Source organism: Lolium perenne, chromosome 2, assembly GCF_019359855.2.
Source record: "Lolium perenne isolate Kyuss_39 chromosome 2, Kyuss_2.0, whole genome shotgun sequence".
NCBI lineage: Eukaryota > Viridiplantae > Streptophyta > Magnoliopsida > Poales > Poaceae > Lolium > Lolium perenne.
In genome coordinates this window covers 136,467,739-136,486,419 of record NC_067245.2, presented here as the reverse complement: position 1 = coordinate 136,486,419, position 18,681 = coordinate 136,467,739, and the positions used below count along the sequence as shown (strand labels likewise).

General features: G+C 44.9%; 1 long non-coding RNA gene across 2 annotated transcripts; it reads left to right on the top strand.

Annotated features, from left to right (window-relative positions):
- Nucleotides 1-233: 233 nt before the first annotated feature.
- Nucleotides 234-15,619, top strand: LOC127333430 (uncharacterized). Of its 2 annotated transcripts, XR_011751969.1 has the most exons (4): nucleotides 234-356; nucleotides 1,617-1,697; nucleotides 13,992-14,072; nucleotides 15,339-15,619. It is a non-coding gene; the product is annotated as an uncharacterized lncRNA (long non-coding RNA). The 2 variants fall into 2 exon arrangements; XR_011751968.1 differs by lacking the exon at nucleotides 15,339-15,619 and having other exon boundaries at nucleotides 235-356; nucleotides 13,992-14,161.
- The last annotated feature ends 3,062 nt before the right edge of the window (nucleotides 15,620-18,681 follow it).

The window sequence follows — 18,681 nt, the reverse complement described above, 5'->3', positions numbered from 1 at the left end:
CCCTAGGAGTAAACAAGGCCTTAAGCAGCACACCAGCAGCTCCTCCCAAAACCCTAGCTAGCTTCTCCTCTCCAAGCCGCCGCCACCTCCCTTTCTTCCCTGGACAAAACCCTCCTGGGAGAAAATCACCACCACCGTCTAACCTGCCGTCCTTCGCCACCGCCGCCATGATCGCCGATGAGCTCACCTGAGCGCGGGAATTGGTTCCTCTCTCCTTCCTCTACTTCCTGGACGCCGTCAAGGACTCGAACGCGCCAAGATCTGCGCTAGCACGCCAAGTTCTGCAACGTCCACGCTCGGCCACCTCCTTCTTCTTCGTCGCCGGCCGCTTCCACCTCGTCGTCAACCACCCCAGGGTGAGCGACCACCTTCCCCTATACCCCTGCATGCCCCTACGAAGTTGGATCGCTCCAGAAACGAGAGATCCGGGGCAGAGAACGAAATCGTAAACGGAAAACGAAATAAACGTGTCCTTTTTCGATCTGTTCACGGTGGCTACTTCCGACGATCTTTTCCGGCGATCTACTCCACGCCAGCGCACGTACCTCACACCTTTGGAAAGCTGATACGAAGGGCTACAACTTTCGTTTTGGAATCACTCAATTTCGTTGCCTGTAGATGACGCCACCTTCGATCAAACATCTGTCCAGAATCTGTTTTCAGTTTCAGCTGTTCCTCGCCGTGTCGCTGATCCGTTTTACGACGAAGATCACCGGCGTTCCAGGTCGTTTCAGCACGCGATTCTTGTACCACTCGAAGCACAACATCTCAGGATACATCTCAGTCTTTGTATCATACAAATCGGTGCAGTATCGGCGACGCTATCGTCTGCCAAAGTTGGCTCCAGAAAACTGTTTTCTGTGACAGTTCGCGACGCTGTTTCGTCGCTCCGTTTCTCCGACGAGTTTCTCCTGCGTTCCATGTCATGGTAGGACGAGCCATTAGTACCACTAAATGCTCCCCACATCCAGCTACACCACGGAGGTTTTCTTTTTCCAAATCGACGCAGAGATTCGTCGCTGTCACCACTTTAAAATCCGTGCAAAAACCTGCCTACAGGAACACCCGGCTGTCACATTTTTCAGTTCGTAGTGTTCAACATTCCAGTTTTCAGAATATATGTCCCTGGATGCTTTTCAAACTATTTAAAAATGCTTTTATACTTCTCCAAATTCATCAAGTTTTATATCCAATTTGTTCAGAAAAACATGATCTATCCAACCATGAACTTTGTTTCAACTTTTGAACAACTAAAATTGGGTCACTTTTCAAATCTGAACTAAAATTGATGAATATTGCATAAATCATAACTTTCTTTCTACAACTCAAAATTGGACAATCTTTATATCTAAATGCATCAGCGAAATATGAGGAATTCAAATATCACATTTTCATGCATCATTGGCGTCATCCCTGATTCGAACTAATTAAAATTTTCAACTATAACTAAATGCTATGTGTGGGTGTTCCATTTTTTCTTGCTATACTTGAACACCCCACTTAATTTTGCTATGTATGAAACCCTTGCACCTCATGCATCATATTGCGTATTGCATACTTGTACTGATTTGTGCTTTTACTTTCCTTGTATGTGCTATTTGGTTCTTCTCGAGTAGACGCCGACGCAGAGCAGTACGAGCAGGAGTACGAGTTCCCCCTGGAGGATCGTGTCGGTGCTTCTACCTCTGATCTGACAGGCGAGCCCACCCCTTCACCTATTTTACTTTTACATGCTCTTTTGATCTATTGCTATCCTTATGTTGCAATTCTGTTGTGTCACGTGTCCTATCCACCTGTTACCTATATGTCCGAGCTACACCTCCTCGCCCTACCTATTGTTTGTTGTTTGCCAGCTTTGCGAGTCGTAGGCGAGTTTAGGGTTTTTTTTATTTATATCTCGAAATGTTCGGGATATCTTGTTGGGATGTTGACACATGCACTACCTTTTCAAAATGATGATGATAACTTTTTCTACAACTTAAAATTGCTAAGGGATATAATATGCAGAGGCATCTGTGAGCCCCTTTGCGAAAGCATCGGAACTTTGACTTGCTAATGTCCCCTAGGACCCGAGTTCTTGTTATCTGTTTCTAAGACTGAGCGCGCTAACCACTCGTGGGAGGTTTTATCGGGACCCCCCATCACCCATTACCATTTCTCAAGTCTGTTGAAAAGGGGGCCACAACCTTGGTTTTATTTGCCTATGCCATGTATGCCATGCTTTACTTACTGTTGCCTTCGGGTGTTTACTTCATGTTGCCTTCGGGTGTTTATATTCTGTACTTTACCTTGCGGGACGTTTAGCGAAGCGTGTGGTTCGCACGCCTAGCCGCCGGCGCAAACCTCTAAGTCTGTCTCGGAGTACGGCCGAACTTCGATACGGGTAGCTTAGGCGGGTGGCCCCCCTAGTCTTTCTTGTTGATTTGGGAACGGTCTTGTTGTGAGACTCCGCCGTAATTAAGCGGGTTCGAGCATGCGTGTATGGTAACATTGGTGCACCCCTGCAGGGTTAAATCTTATCGATAAGCCGTGTCCGCGGTTATGGACGACTTGGAGCTGTTTAACTCGATCATAGAAAAACTTACACCTAAAGTTGTCGCTAATAACTTGCTAATTACTTGCGTAGTAAGTTAGCCCTATTATAATGGAATGGATATAAAATTGTCAACTGTGTGAGTGCCTTGTTAGTACCTCTTGGCTAAGGGGGATCGCAATGGCAGGGTTTTGTTTGCAGAGTATAGAACTGCTAGAATATGCGCTCTCTCACCTTCTCTATTAGACGGATGTTGTAACGTGTCTCTATTGGATAGTGCTTTGCTGCCGCTAAACTCCACCATATAGCCGGGCGAAGTTTACACCGCCCACCAGCAAGCATAGCTGGTCTTGTCTCGCAAGTACGTGCCAACGGTACTTACCCTCGTTTTTCTCCCTCTTTTTCCAGAACCCGCTTTTCGACAAACAGGTACAACAGATGATGAGCAGTACACAGGTGGCTATTTTGTCGAGTTCACGGACGACGACTTCGTTGCGTAGCAGGATCGTTCCTAAGGCAGCAGCCTGTGGCTTGTTGGTTATGGAAACACCGCTTGATTATCTTCAGGACTCTTAGTCCCATTTGGTTCTTGTCTGTACCCAGACTATTTGGCTATCTTATGTATGATGCAATGTTGGGACATGTGTCCTCTGAGTGTCATTTGGATCTTGCTCATTAGAGCGTTGCTATATATATGAACCTTATTTCCATCTTTTGTGTCATACATAGTCAATGTTGTGATATTCAAGCTGTATTCTACCCTCGTATCCTGTGCACAGTGTGTGTATGTGTGAAGTGCACAGGAAGGTGAAGCACTCAGGCTTGGAAAGCCTATCGTGAGCCTCTGAGGTGGGTGTTGTGTGCATGGGCGTGTCGAGCTGTTGCTTGGCCTACCCATATGCTTGGGAATGCGAGGCGACCTCACGGTCCTTTGTAGTGACCTCATGCACATAAACCCCTCTTACCTGCGCGCTCTAGGTTTTCCTACTCCTGGGGCTTACAGACTTTACGAGCCCTTTGCAGCGGACGAAGTTGTGTCTGGAAACTCATATTTTATTAGCTACATAGGAAGAATTGTGCGCGAGAGTAGGAATTCTGCTTTTATTTCTTACCCCACCCACCCTCCCTCTTGTAAGGACGTGCAACGGTTTTACTCTATTCTTATCTTGTTTCATCTAGGCTTGGACGTGTTTGTGGGAAACCATAGTGCCATAGGGAAAAGTATTTTGAAAATTTTCTGTACTATGGTTGCTTCATTATCATCCTTTGACATTCTCCACATATAATCTGTTCCTTTGACATGTTGGTATTTTCATACTAACATGTTATTCTCCTTTGATCCGATGCTATCTCGACCACTTCCTTGTTCCGGAGCCTACTTCCTTATCGTTATTCTTATGGAACTACTGTATACTCCACTGTCCTGCGTGTCAAGTGGTTGTTCTAGTTTTTCTATCCTTGTTTGCGGTCGTATGGATCTCATGTGTACTTGAACCTTGTATGGTGTACCTTGATGAATTCTGTGGATCGTTGTGTTATCTGGTCTTAAATCCTCGTTCTAAGCTATGTTGTCATTTGTTGTTTCAACCGTCTTAATGTTTTCCTTCAACAGGATGGTTAGACCTCCGCCACCTCCTCCGCTGGGACCAGCCCTGTTGCAAATGACTCAACTGTTGAGCCAGATGCAGCAAACCCAGCACAACTTCGATCAAGCTCGTCATGACAATGGTCGAGTGATGATCCGGGACTTCTTGCAGTTGAACCCGCGATCGTTCGACTCTACTCCTGAACCGCTGGATGCAGATGATTGGGTGCGCGATGTCAACCGCATGCTCAACACAGCGGGAGTCGCTCCAGAAGACAAAGTGCGGTTTGCGACTCACCTACTGACAGGAGGGCCCGCAGCATGGTGGGAGAACTTCCTCGAGATGCGTCCCGCCAATGCTCCTGATATCACTTGGGAAGAATTCAGGGAAGCTTTCAGAAGCCACCACATTCCTGAAGGGCTAATGGACAGGATGAAGGAGAAATTCCTCAGTCTTGTTCAGGGTAACAAAGATGTGATGGCATACAGCATCGAGTTCTCCAAGCTAGCTCGCTATGGTGGCGAAGAAGTGTCTACTGATGCCAAGAAGCAGAAGAGGTTCCGTAATGGCCTCAAGCCGGCACTCAAGTACGCGCTCACTCATGTCTCAATGGACACCTTTGACAAGCTGGTCAACACTGCTATCGAGAGGTTGGTGCTCCTTCTTCAGCGCCGCCTCAGAAGCGAAGGTTGTGGGTTCCTTATCCCGCACCGCCGAGACAAGCTGCACAAGCTGGGTATGCTCCCCGCGCAACAAACGCTGGGTATGCTCCCCGCCCTCCCACCCCACAGCTTCAGCAGAGGACCTACCAACCTCCGCCAAGGCCTGCATATGGTGGACCAAGGCCAATGGGTCCACATGCCGATCCCACATGCTACAAGTGTGGTCAGGTTGGGCACATCTCTACCTTCTGTCCTCAGAAGCTTCCTCCACCACCACCTCGCTCTACCTCAACAAATGCGATGGTTCGTGCACCAGCTCAGGGCCGTGCCTTCAACAACAACACCAGGCAAGGTCCGAGCGCTGCTCGCGTCAACAACATCAACGTTGAGCAAGCTGAACAAGCTACCGACGTCGTGCTTGGTACTTTGCTTGTTAACTCTATTCCTGCAAGAGTTCTGTTCGATACAGGAGCTTCTCTTTCGTTTGTGTCTTCAAGTTTTGCTGATACACATGGGTTAGTACAAGAGATCTTGCCATCTAATCTCGTGGTACACTCTCCCGGAGGACAAATGATATCTTCGAAGATAAGCCATGGTAACCAAATTCAAATTGGAAACCATATATTTCTCGCCTCCGTGATACTCCTTCGAAACTCTGGCATTAATGTCATCCTTGGCATGGATTGGTTGAAGGCCAACAAAGTTGTCATTGATTGCGCCGAGCATTCAGTTTCTCTTCGTACTTCATCAGGAACCTTGATCTATACACCTTCCGTTCAGCTCTTTGCTTTGAATCCTAGTTCTCTTCCGGAGCTTGAGTCTATACCGGTGGTTTGCGACTTTCCTGATGTCTTTCCTGAAGAACTTCCAGGTATGCCACCTGACAGGGCTGTTGAGTTCGTCATTGAAGCCTGGAACAGCTCTATCTCAAAGCGGCCATACAAAATGGGTCCAAATGAGTTGGCTGAACTCAAGAAGCAGCTTGACGAGTTGCAAAAACTTGGTTTCATTCAGCCAAGCACTTCTCCATGGGGATGTCCTACCATCTTCGTGAAGAAAAAGGATAAAACTGATCGATTGGTGGTTGACTACCGTCCTCTCAATGAGAAAACGATCAAGAATACATATCCTCTTCCTCGCATCAATGAGATCTTTGATTAGCTTGCGGGTGCAACTGTGTTCTCTAAGATGTATTTGAGAAGTGGTTATCACCAAATCAAAATCCGCAAGGAGGATGTACCCAAGACAGCCTTCAAAACTCGTTATGGTCTCTACGAAGACACCGTCATGTCCTTTGGCCTCACTAATGCTCCTGCCACTTTCTCTCGGTTGATGAACTACATTTTCATGGAGTACCTCGACAAGTTTGTGGTAGTCTATCTTGATGATATCCTTGTCTACTCCAAGTCCAATGAGGAGCATGAAGAGCATCTTCGCCTCATCCTCCTGAAGCTTCGTGAACATCGTCTCTATGCCAAGTTCTCCAAATGTGAATTTTGGCTTCCTCAAGTCGTCTATCTTGGCCATGTCATTTCGGGAAAAGGCATTGCTGTCAATCCTGAAACCGTCAAGGCGATCGTTGAATGGCTTCCTCCGAAGAATGTCAAGCAAGTGAGAAGTTTCCTTGGTTTGGCAAGTTACTGCCGCCGCTTTGTTGAGAATTTCTCCAAGATCGCCAAGCCTCTTACCGATCTCCTGAAGAAAGACAAGAAGTTCCTTTGGTCTCCTCAATGCCAAGAAAGCTTTGACCTCCTCAAGCAGAAGCTCACTTCCACACCTGTCCTTGTTCTTCCGGATACTTCTAAACCTTTCCAGATATTTTGTGATGCCTCTCTTCATGGACTAGGTGCTGTCCTCATGCAAGAACGTCAAGTTGTGGCGTATGCTTCTCGTCAGTTGAAAAAGCATGAACTCAACTATCCCACACATGATCTTGAGCTTGCGGCCGTGTTACATGCTTTAATAACATGGCGCCAATACTTGTTGGGCAACAAATGTGAGATCTTCACCGACCACAAGAGTCTCAAATACATCTTCACACAACCCAACTTGAACCTCCGTCAAACGAGATGGATGGAAACCATCAAGGACTTTGATCTGTCTATCAACTACACTCCAGGCAAAGCTAATGTCATGGCTGACGCCCTTAGTCGCAAGTTCTATTGCAACAACCTCATGATTCAAGAAAGTCAACCTGCTCTTTATGAAGAATTCAGGAAATTGAATCTTGAGCTTGTTCCCCAAGGCTACCTTGCAAACTTGGTGATTACGCAAACTCTTGAAGATAAGATCCGAAAAGGACAGTTGCGAGATATTTGCAGCAAGAATATCAAAGAGAATATGCACAAGCCCAAGTACAAGTCCTTCTCTCTCGATGATCAAGGAACTCTTTTCTTCCAAGGTCGTTTTGTTGTTCCGAATGATCCAGACCTGAGAAACCTCATTCTCAAAGAAGCTCACGACACTCCTCTTTCTATCCATCCTGGCAGCACAAAGATGTATCTCGATATCAAGTCTACCTATTGGTGGACTAGGATGAAAAGGGATGTTGCTCGCTATGTCTCAGAATGTGATGTCTGTCGCCGTATCAAAGCAGAACATCAGAGACCTGCCGGTGTCCTCCAACCCCTAAAAATTCCTGAGTGGAAATGGGATAAGATTGAGATGGACTTTGTGACTGGTTTTCCTAAGTCTCGGAAAGGCAATGATGCTATCTTCGTGGTGATCGACCGTCTTTCTAAGGTTGCTCACTTCCTTCCTGTCAAAGAAACAATATCTGCTAGTCAGTTGGCTGAGCTCTACACTGCAAAGATTGTTTCTCTTCATGGTGTTCCCTTGGAAATAAGCTCGGATCGCGGAAGTATCTTCACTTCCAAGTTTTGGGCAAGCTTTCAGAAAGCTATGGGAACTAATCTGCTCTTCAGCACAGCTTACCATCCGCAAACAAGTGGGCAAGTCGAAAGAGTCAATCAGATTCTCGAGGACATGCTCCGTGCCTGTGTTATCTCCTTCGGCATGAAATGGGAAGAATGTCTTCCATTCGCTGAGTTCTCTTACAAAAACAGCTATCAAGGCAGTTTGGGCATGGCACCTTTCGAAGCTCTCTATGGTTGCAAATGCAGAACACCTCTGAACTGGTCTGAAACTGGTGAAAGGCAAATCTTTGGCCCCGATGTCATCAACGAGGCTGAAGAAAAGGTGCGAATCATTCGTGACTATCTCAAGATAGCACAATCTCGGCAGAAAAGCTATTATGATAGCAAGCACCGTGATATGTTATATCATCCTGGTGATCAAGCCTACCTCCTTGTTACTCCTATGAGGGGCACTCATCGCTTCGGTATCAAAGGCAAGCTGGCGCCAAGATACATTGGTCCTTTCAAAGTTCTAGCAAAGCATGGTGAAGTCGCTTACCTCCTTGAACTCCCTGAGAAGCTCTCCAAAGTGCACGATGTCTTCCACGTGCCACAGCTCAAGAAATGCTTCAAAGATCCGGGCCGTGCAGTTGATCACGAATCCATCGACCTCCAAGAAGACATCTCCTACAAAGAGCATCCCGTTTGGATTCTTGATGAAGCTGAACGTCGAACTCGCAACAATTCTGTCAAGTTCCTCAAGGTGCAGTGGTCGCACCATTCTGATAAAGAAGCAACTTGGGAGCGGGAAGATCAACTCCGTTCCGAGTACCCGTCCTTTTTCTCTTCCTCCTGAGAATCTCGGGGCGCGATTCCTTCAAGGGGGGCGTTTGTAACATCCCAAGAGTAACACCTTAGTCCCTTTTACCTTTCTTGCTTTGTTGTCATCTCATCATGTTGCATTCATGCATATCTTTTGGCTTTTAAAAATTGCATTTGGTTTTGGCTTTGCTTTGTTTGCTTTTTGTTCTTCCTCTCTTCCTCTCTCTTGGTTCTTTCCCTCCCTCTTGTGATGTTCCAAGAAAAGCTAACAAGCCAAACCTATCCCTCTACTTGACCTATATTTCAAATAGGTCATGCCAAAATTCTTATATGGTTGATAAACCTACCCCTCTTTTCTATTTTGAAATGCTTAATATGTGCTTGAGTTGGGATTCCTTCCTTCTCAAATGGTTGAGCCCATTAGGGTTTGCCAAACATTTGAATACCACCTATTTTCATCTCTCTTTATTTTATCTATGGCTCCCTCTCACTTTCTCTCTTTTATTTCTCAAGCCTACCATGTTGGTATCCCATGCTTGAGTCCTTCCCTGAATTCATTTCAAATTCTTCTCTTCTCAAAATTTCAAAAAATTATTTGAAAGAAGAAAAGAAAATAAAAGAGAAAACCTAAAACTAGCCTAACCTACCAAGCCCAAATCTTGGCAGCCCACTTACCTGGCCCAGGTCCACCTTGACCGAAGAGGTAACCCCTCTCCCCTTCGATCACCTTTACACGTAGGAGAAGGCCACCATATCGGTCATGGCTGCCTCCCTGTAGCTCCACGTCGCCCTCCTCTCCATCCTCTGGCCCTCCTCTTCTCCTTTTAGGCCTTGTTTACTTGTCTGGTATTTTTGGGTTTGGGAGGGTAAAATACCGGCCCACGACCGAATCCCGAAAGTTACCCGATGGGCCGTTTACTTCTCTGGTTTTTTTGTGTAACATCCTGGCCCATCCCAGATCTTCCTGATCCGGTAAGCTGCACACTCCGGTATTCTCATCCACGAGGTCGACCCCGTGTATTCGGTCGTGAAAAGGGGAACAAGCGATGGAGGCTACGCAATGGCGGCGACGGCAGTGAGGAAAGGCGGCGGCGGCGGGGAAAGAACTAGCAGATCAAGACGGCGCCGACGAGATCCTCCTCCGGCGACTGGTCCCCGGTGAGTCCTCGCGCCTCCTCCCCTTTTCCCCTACTCCCTAGGGTTCTTGGTCTCGCCGCCGTTCGCGACGGACCTCCGGGAGCTCGCGGCTCCGACGGCCATGGGGTACGGGCGCGGGTAGGTACAACATCTGCGATGGACGCGCCTGGTACTGATTGTGCGGTGGCTGCTCCTGCGTCGGTGCTGCCTGTGCTAGAGGAGCAGGGGTTTGGCTTCATGCTTGCGGTGGTTTCTTGCTTGATTTGGGCCAGGGGGTTCTGTTCTTACTGGTGTTGCTCTCTGAGTTGATTCTTCCGTAACAACTTGGATATGTGTTATTCCCTTTTCAATACACCATTTGAAAAATAATCAAGAGGAGTGTCTTTGTGAATAAATTCGCTGCTCAAATATTGAGACTAGTGTGTGTGTGTGTGTGTGTTCAACTTTATCCATAGCCATATTTTCTTAATCCTTTCTGTTTTCGATCATACTATGATTCACCTTTTGATATGCTGATGCATACATAGCGAAGCTGTTAATTACTTTGTACTAAGCTGATATGCTGATGCATACATAGTGAAGCTGTTAATTACTTTGTACTAAGCTGATATGCTGATGCATACAAAGTTATGATGCCTAGCTCTGTTAATGCTTGACCATTTTTGTATGATGCCTATCCTTTGTTAAGCAATTTCTGAATGGAGTTTTTGATTTGTGAATGCTTTGAGCTACTGCGGCTATAGTTTTGTAAGAGGGCAATGCACAAACTGATAGACTTTTGTTACCAGTAAGCATGCACAATGTTTCTTGAACCAGTAGCCCCTGGCTTCTTTCAGTTAGGCTCACGCTTCAAGCTCCAAAAACTATAAAAAAACTATTATCCTATTAAGACATGATTTTGATGAACATACTGCTCATGCTTCAAGAAAAGGTTCAGACTTATGTAGTCCATTAGTTGCACAGGACCAATTAGAAAGAAAAATGCAGAGGACAAATTTGGATGCATACATTGTTCATCTGATGTGCCATCCAAGTAGTGCACGGTTCTGTGTCCACAACTATTGCAGTCATCTAGTTCCATTACCAGCATGCCAGTCCTTTCATCCATGTCATATCTGTTTGGATTATCCACCTTTAAATTAATCATAAATGTTGGTTCATCTAGTTTCAGTTCTTGGCAACTATCTTTAGTTTCATTGGTCAAACTGAAGCATCCCTGTCAATAAAAAATACTAAATTGCATGAGGTATTGATCTTCAGGCATGCTCATAGAAACCATTATTTGTTTCAGGTCGATCAATGTTCTTCTTACAATTCCAATATGGGTTCTTGTGACACGTATGCAGGTATTATCTGTTAAATGATCTCCCTTTGATAATATCACGATTGAGAAACATCAGCATGGGAATATTGCAATTTCATTGAAGAAAAAAGTTACAGAAAGAGCACTAGGTTAGAAACAGGATTAGTGAGACTTTGTAGAGAGCTAGCATTAGTTCCCGTTACATTCTAGTGAAGTCAGGCAATGTTGCGATTGCCTTTGCTCTCAGTATGTCTACAGCGTACTGCCTCTGTCTTTTTAAAACTGAATTTCCTATATGCATTCTGCTACCAAAAAAAGTATCTGTCAGTCATTCTCTTTCAGATATACTTTAGAACACGGTAACTAGGCATAATGCTCAAAGTTTTTGCTGTATAAATAAGATTTTGAAAGCATGGTTGATGTTATTAAGATTTTGAAAGTTTTTGCTAGCATGCTATCTCGGTGTTCTTGTCCTTGAACTGTTAGTAATTATCATAGTGAATAACTATAGTTACATCTAAGGTGAAGAATACAGATTATCATGATACTCTGAAAAAACAACTTTGGTAGTGTTGTTGGCACCCATTTCCATACTTTGTTCTTGCTCCTATTGTTGTGAATTGAGCGGATACTGTTTTGTGCTAGCTTAGTGCTTATCTGCCCTGCTTTCTGTTAGGTGATGCAATGCTTGCTTGATTATCTTAGTACTGAAGTACTGAATGTGAGAATTCCTACCTGATAACGCTTTTGTCACTATTTGCTGGAATGCATAGCAAAACCTTGTTTCTGCAGAAGGACCATCCATGCTTCCGTAGGATCTGCATCGGGAGTGCATCAGGATTAAGATCGGTTGCTTCCTGTATAGTGTCCTGGTGGGCTTTGTGTTTTACTTTATTTATTTTTTCAAACAATAATATCTTGGTATTTCTCTTGCTAGCCAAGCTTGCATTGCATGATTACCAACTGTAGTACTCCTTTAATTTCCAGCTGAAGTACAGAATGAAGGAGCTCCTAACTTTTATGTATTCTCTCTTATATAACAGGTTGATATTGATGAAAACATTTGGAAGGATACGAACAACGGATGATCCGACCAACTGCTTTTAGAACTGGCATTTGAGAGCAGCATAATTTTTTTTGCCACCGAATAGAATATTCCATGAGATCGAACTGATGATCCCTTGTTTTTTTAATTACCATGCAACGTTTCATAAACATTCTTGTATATTTATTGCAAAGATATGATTTTTATTTGAGTGACTTTGTCCAGAATCATGTTGCCGGTGTAAAGTTTCTATTTTTTTATCACTAGATCTCAATCCTCTTCCATCCCCTCCCATCCCCAAAATCAAAGTAACTAGAGGCTGTGGGAAAGGGTGTGGGGAAATGAGGGGAAATTAGGGGAAAATGAGGATTGGGTGAAAGGGGGTTTTCACCAAATCCCCTCTTATCCCCAAACCCCTAGGGGATGGAAATACCCTAGGAGTAAACAAGGCCTTAAGCAGCACACCAGCAGCTCCTCCCAAAACCCTAGCTAGCTTCTCCTCTCCAAGCCGCCGCCACCTCCCTTTCTTCCCTGGACAAAACCCTCCTGGGAGAAAATCACCACCACCGTCTAACCTGCCGTCCTTCGCCACCGCCGCCATGATCGCCGATGAGCTCACCTGAGCACGGGAATCGGTTCCTATCTCCTTCCTCTACTTCCTGGACGCCGTCAAGGACTCGAACGCGCCAAGATCTGCGCTAGCACGCCAAGTTCTGCAACGTCCACGCTCGGCCACCTCCTTCTTCTTCGTCGCCGGCCGCTTCCACCTTGTCGTCAACCACCCCAGGGTGAGCGACCACCTTCCCCTATACCCCTGCATGCCCCTACGAAGTTGGATCGCTACAGAAACGAGAGATCCGGGGCAGAGAACGAAATCGTAAACGAAAAACGAAATAAATGTGTCCTTATTCGATCTGTTCACGGTGGCTACTTCCAACGATCTTTTCCGGCGATCTACTCCACTCCAGCGCACGTACCTCACACCTTTGGAAAGCTGAGACGAAGGGCTACAACTTTAGTTTTGGAATCACTCAATTTCGTTGCCTGTAGACGACGCCACCTTCGATCAAACATCTGTCCAGAATCTGTTTTCAGTTTCAGCTGTTCCTCGCCGTGTCGCTGATCCGTTTTACGACGAAGCTCACCGGCGTTACAGGTCGTTTCAGCATGCGATTCTTGTACCACTGGAAGCACAACATCTCAGGATACATCTCAGTCTTTGTATCATACAAATCGGTGCAGTATCGGCGACGCTATCGTCTGCCAAAGTTGGCTCCGGAAAACTGTTTTCAGTGACAGTTCGCGACGCTGTTTCGTCGCTCCGTTTCTCTGACGAGTTTCTCCTGCGTTCCATGTCACGGTAGGACAATCAAGTAGTACCACTAAATGCTACCCACATCCAGCTACACCACGGAGGTTTTCTTTTGCCAAATAGACGCAGAGATTCGTCGCTGTCACCACTTTAAAATCTGTGCAAAAACCTGCCTACAGGAACACCCGGCTGTCACGTTTTTCAGTTCGTAGTGTTCAACATTCCAGTTTTCAGAATATATGTCCCTGGATGCTTTTCAAACTATTTAAAAATGCTTTTATACTTCTCCAAATTCATCAAGTTTTATATCCAATTTGTTCAGAAAAACATGATCTATCCAACCATGAACTTTGTTTCAACTTTTGAACAACTAAAATTGGGTCACTTTTCAAATCTGAACTAAAATTGATGAATATTGCATAAATCATAACTTTCTTTCTACAACTCAAAATTGGACAATCTTTATATCTAAATGCATCAGCGAAACATGAGGAATTCAAATATCACATTTTCATGCATCATTGGCGACATCCCTGATTCGAACTAATCAAAATTTTCAACTATAACTAAATGCTATGTGTGGGTGTTCCATTTTTTCTTGCTATACTTGAACACCCCACTTAATTTTGCTATGTATGAAACCCTTGCACCTCATGCATCATATTGTGCATTGCATACTTGTATTGATTTGTGCTTTTACTTTCCTTGTATGTGCTATTTGGTTCTTCTCGAGTAGACGCCGACGCAGAGCAGTACGAGCAGGAGTACGAGTTCCCCCTGGAGGATCGTGTCGGTGCTTCTACCTCTGATCTGACAGGCGAGCCCACCCCTTCACCTATTTTACTTTTACATGCTCTTTTGATCTATTGCTATCCTTATGTTGCGATTCTGTTGTGTCACGTGTCCTATCCACCTATTACCTATATGTCCGAGATACACCTCCTCGCCCTACCTATTGTTTGTTGTTTGCCAGCTTTGCGAGTCGTAGGCGAGTTTAGGGTTTTTTTTTGTTGATATCTCGAAATGTTCGGGATATCTTGTTGGGATGTTGACACATGCACTACCTTTTCAAAATGATGATGATAACTTTTTCTACAACTTAAAATTGCTAAGGGATATAATATGCAGAGGCATCTGTGAGCCCCTTTGCGAAAGCATCGGAACTTTGACTTGCTAATGTCCCCTAGGACCCGAGTTCTTGTTATCTGTTTCTAAGACTGAGCGCGCTAACCACTCGTGGGAGGTTTTATCGGGACCCCCCATCACCCATTACCATTTCTCAAGTCTGTTGAAAAGGGGGCCACAACCTTGGTTTTATTTGCCTATGCCATGTATGCCATGCTTTACTTACTGTTGCCTTCGGGTGTTTACTTCCTGTTGCCTTCGGGTGTTTATATTCTGTACTGTACCTTGCGGGACGTTTAGCGAAGCGTGTGGTTCGCACGCCTAGCCGCCGGCGCAAACCTCTGAGTCCGTCTCGGAGTACGGCCGAACTTCGATACGGGTAGCTTAGGCGGGTGGCCCCCCTAGACTTTCTTGTTGATTTGGGAACGGTCTTGTTGTGAGACTCCGCCGTAATTAAGCGGGTTCGAGCATGCGTGTATGGTAACATTGGTGCACCCCTGCAGGGTTAAATCTTATCGATAAGCCGTGTCCGCGGTTATGGACGACTTGGAGCTGTTTAACTCGATCATAGAAAAACTTACACCTAAAGTTGTCACTAATAACTTGCTAATTACTTGCGTAGTAAGTTAGCCCTATTATAATAGAATGGATATAAAATTGTCAACTGTGTGAGTGCCTTGTTAGTACCTCTTGGCTAAGGGGGATCGCAATGGCAGGGTTTTGTTTGCAGAGTATAGAACTGCTAGAATATGCGCTCTCTCACCTTCTCTATTAGACGGATGTTGTAACGTGTCTCTATTGGATAGTGCTTTGCTGCCGCTAAACTCCACCATATAGCCGGGCGAAGTTTACACCGCCCACCAGCAAGCATAGCTGGTCTTGTCTCGCAAGTACGTGCCAACGGTACTTACCCTCGTTTTTCTCCCTCTTTTTCCGGAACCCGCTTTTCGACAAACAGGTACGACAGATGATGAGCAGTACACAGGTGGCTATTTTGTCGAGTTCACGGACGACGACTTCGTTGCGTAGCAGGATCGTTCCTAAGGCAGCAGCTTGTGGCTTGTTGGTTATGAAAACACCGCTTGATTATCTTCAGGACTCTGAGTCCCATTTGGTTCTTGTCTGTACCCAGACTATTTGGCTATCTTATGTATGATGTAATGTTGGGACATGTGTCCTCTGAGTGTCATTTGGATCTTGCTCATTAGAGCGTTGCTATATATATGAACCTTATTTCCATCTTTTGTGTCATACATAGTCAATGTTGTGATATTCAAGCTGTATTCTACCCTCGTATCCTGTGCATAGTGTGTGTATGTGTGAAGTGCACAGGAAGGTGAAGCACTCAGGCTTGGAAAGCCTATCGTGAGCCTCTGAGGTGGGTGTTGTGTGCATGGGCGTGTCGAGCTGTTGCTTGGCCTACCCATATGCTTGGGAATGCAAGGCGACCTCACGGTCCTTCGTAGTGACCTCATGCACATAAACCCCTCTTATCTGCGCGTTCTAGGTTTTCGTACTCCTGGGGCTTACATTGAGACCGCTGCTGCTAATTGGGACCCGCATGTCATCCTCTATGAAAAATAAAGTTTCTTTTCTTGGATTATTTTTGGCTCCTCATATTTGGTCACTTGCCTTTTTCTTTCGTTCTCATGCCGCCTTTGAAACGTTGAGTAAGCTGCTGACACATGGGCCCCGCATGTCATCCTCTTTGTACAATCAACTTGCAAGATCTTGGTGCGAAAGAGCTTGTATAGTGGGACCCATATGTCATCCTTTATGTACAGTAAAAGTTTCTTTTCTTGGATTATTTTTTGCTCTTAATATTTGGTCACTTTCCTTTTTCTTTCGATCTCATGCCGCCTCTGAAACGTTGAGGAAGCTGTTGGCTCATGGGTCCTGCATGTCATCCTCTATAAACAATAAAAGTTTCCTTTGTTGGAGTTATTTTTTACCCCTAATTTCTGGCTACTTCCTTTTTTCTTTTGATCCCCTGCCGCCTTTGAACGTCGAGGACTCTGCTGGCTAATGGGTCCCATATGTCAGCCTCTATGAACGATAAACCTTTCTTTTCTTGGAGTTATTTTGATCCCTAATTTCTGGCTATTTTGCCTTTTTTGGATCCCGTGCCGCCTTGGAAACGTTGAGGATGCTGCTGCCACATGGGTCCCGCATGTCATCCTCTCAGAACGATAAATGTTTCTTTTCTTCGACTTTTTTACCAACTGATTTTTGATTTATTTTTTCTTTCGATCCCCTGCCGCCTTTAAAACTTTGACGACGCTGCTGGCTCATGGGTCCCGATGTCAGCCTCCCCGTACAAGAAACATGTGATATCTTGATTATTTTGTAGACAATAAACGGTGTATTTCGCTCTGAGCTATTGCAAACGGAAAAAATAAATCTTTATTTTTAAATAAACAAACTTATATGTTCAATCTCCTTGTTTTTTGTTTTTGCGAAGCATAGGACTTTCCTGTTTTGGAGTGGGCTGAAATTGTACGAGTCCAAAGGCGTCCAGCAGGATAGTTCGAAGGCCCAGACGGCCAGATCGAGCCCAATTGAAATCTTTCTTTTCTTGGATTTTTTTGACCCCCAGATTTCTGGCTACTTCCTTTTTTTGGTCCTGTGCCACCTTGGAAACATTGAGAACGCTGCTGCTAAATGGGACCCGCATGTCATCCTCTATGTACAATAATTTCTTTTCTTGGATTATTTTTGGCTCCTTATATTTGTCACCTTTTTCTTTCCATCTCATGCCGACTTCGAAACGCTGAGACCGCTGCTGCAAAATGGGACCCGCATGTCATCCTCTATGTACAATAAAAATTACTTTTCTTGGATTATTATTTTGGCTCCTGATATTTGGTCACTTGCCTTTTTCTTTCGATCTCATGCCACGTTTGAAACGTTGAGGAACCTGCTGGCTCATGGGACCCGCATGTCATCCTCTATGTACCATAAAAGTTTCTTTTCTTGGATTTTTTTCACCCTCTGATTTTCGGCTATTTCCTTTTTTCTTTTGATCTCAAGCCGCCTTGGAAACGTTGAGTAAGCTGCGGACTCATAGGACCCGCATGTCATACTCTCTGTACAATCAACTTTCTTTTCTTGGAGTTCTTTTTGACCCCCTAATTTCTGGCTACTTTCTTTTTCTTTTGATCTCAAGCCGCATTTGAAACGTTGGGACCGCTGCTGCAAAATGGGACCCGCATGTCATCCTCTATGTACTATAAAAGTTTATTTTTGGCGATTTCCTTTTTTTCTTTTGATCCCCTGCTGCCTTGGAAAAGTTGAGTAAGCTGCTGACTCATGGGACCCGCATGTCATCCTATATGTACAATCAACTTTCTTTTTTTGGAGTTTATTTTTGACCCCTTAATTTCTGGCTACTTCCTTTTTCTTTTGATCCCCTGCCGCCTTTGAAACGTTGAGGATGCTGCTGCCTCATGGTCCCGCATGTCAGCCTCTCAGAATGATAAATGTTTCTTTTCATGGATTTTTTTGACCCCATGATTTCTGCCTACTTCCTTTTTCTTTTGGTCCTATGCCGCCTTGGCAACGTCGAGACCTCTGCTGCATTATGGGACCCGCATGTCATCCTCTATGCACAATAAAAGTTTCTTTCGTGGATTATTTTTGGCTCCTGATATTTGTCACTTGCCTTTTTCTTTCGATCTCATGCCAACTTTGAAACGTTGAGAACGCTGCTGCAAAATGGGACCCGCATGTCATCCTCTATGTACAATAAACGTTTTTTCTTGGATTATTTTTGGGACCTGATATTTGTCACTTGCCTTTTTCTTTCGGTATCATGCCGCCTCTGAAACATTGAGGAAGCTGCTGGCTCGTGGGTCCCGCAAGTCATCCTCTATGTAGAATAAAAGTTTCCTTTCTTGGAATTATTTTTACCCCTGATTTCTGGCTACTTCCTTTTTCTTTTGATCTCGTGCCGCCTTGGAAACGTTGAGACCGCTGCTGCAAAATGGGACCCGCATGTCATCCTCTATGTACAATGAAGTTTCTTTTCTTGGATTATTTTTGGCTACTGATGTTTTGGCACTTGCCTTTTTCTTTCCATCTCATGCCGCCTTTGAAACGTTGAGACCGCTGCTGCAAAATGGGACCCATATGTCATCCTCCATGTACAATAAAAGTTTCTTTTCTCATGGGACCCGCATGTCATCCTCTATGTACAATAAAGTTCAAATCCACTTTATGAATAGAAGGATAGATGCTTATTGGTCACAATAAAGTTCAAATCCACGTTGAGACCGCTGCTGCAAAATGGGACCCGCATGTCA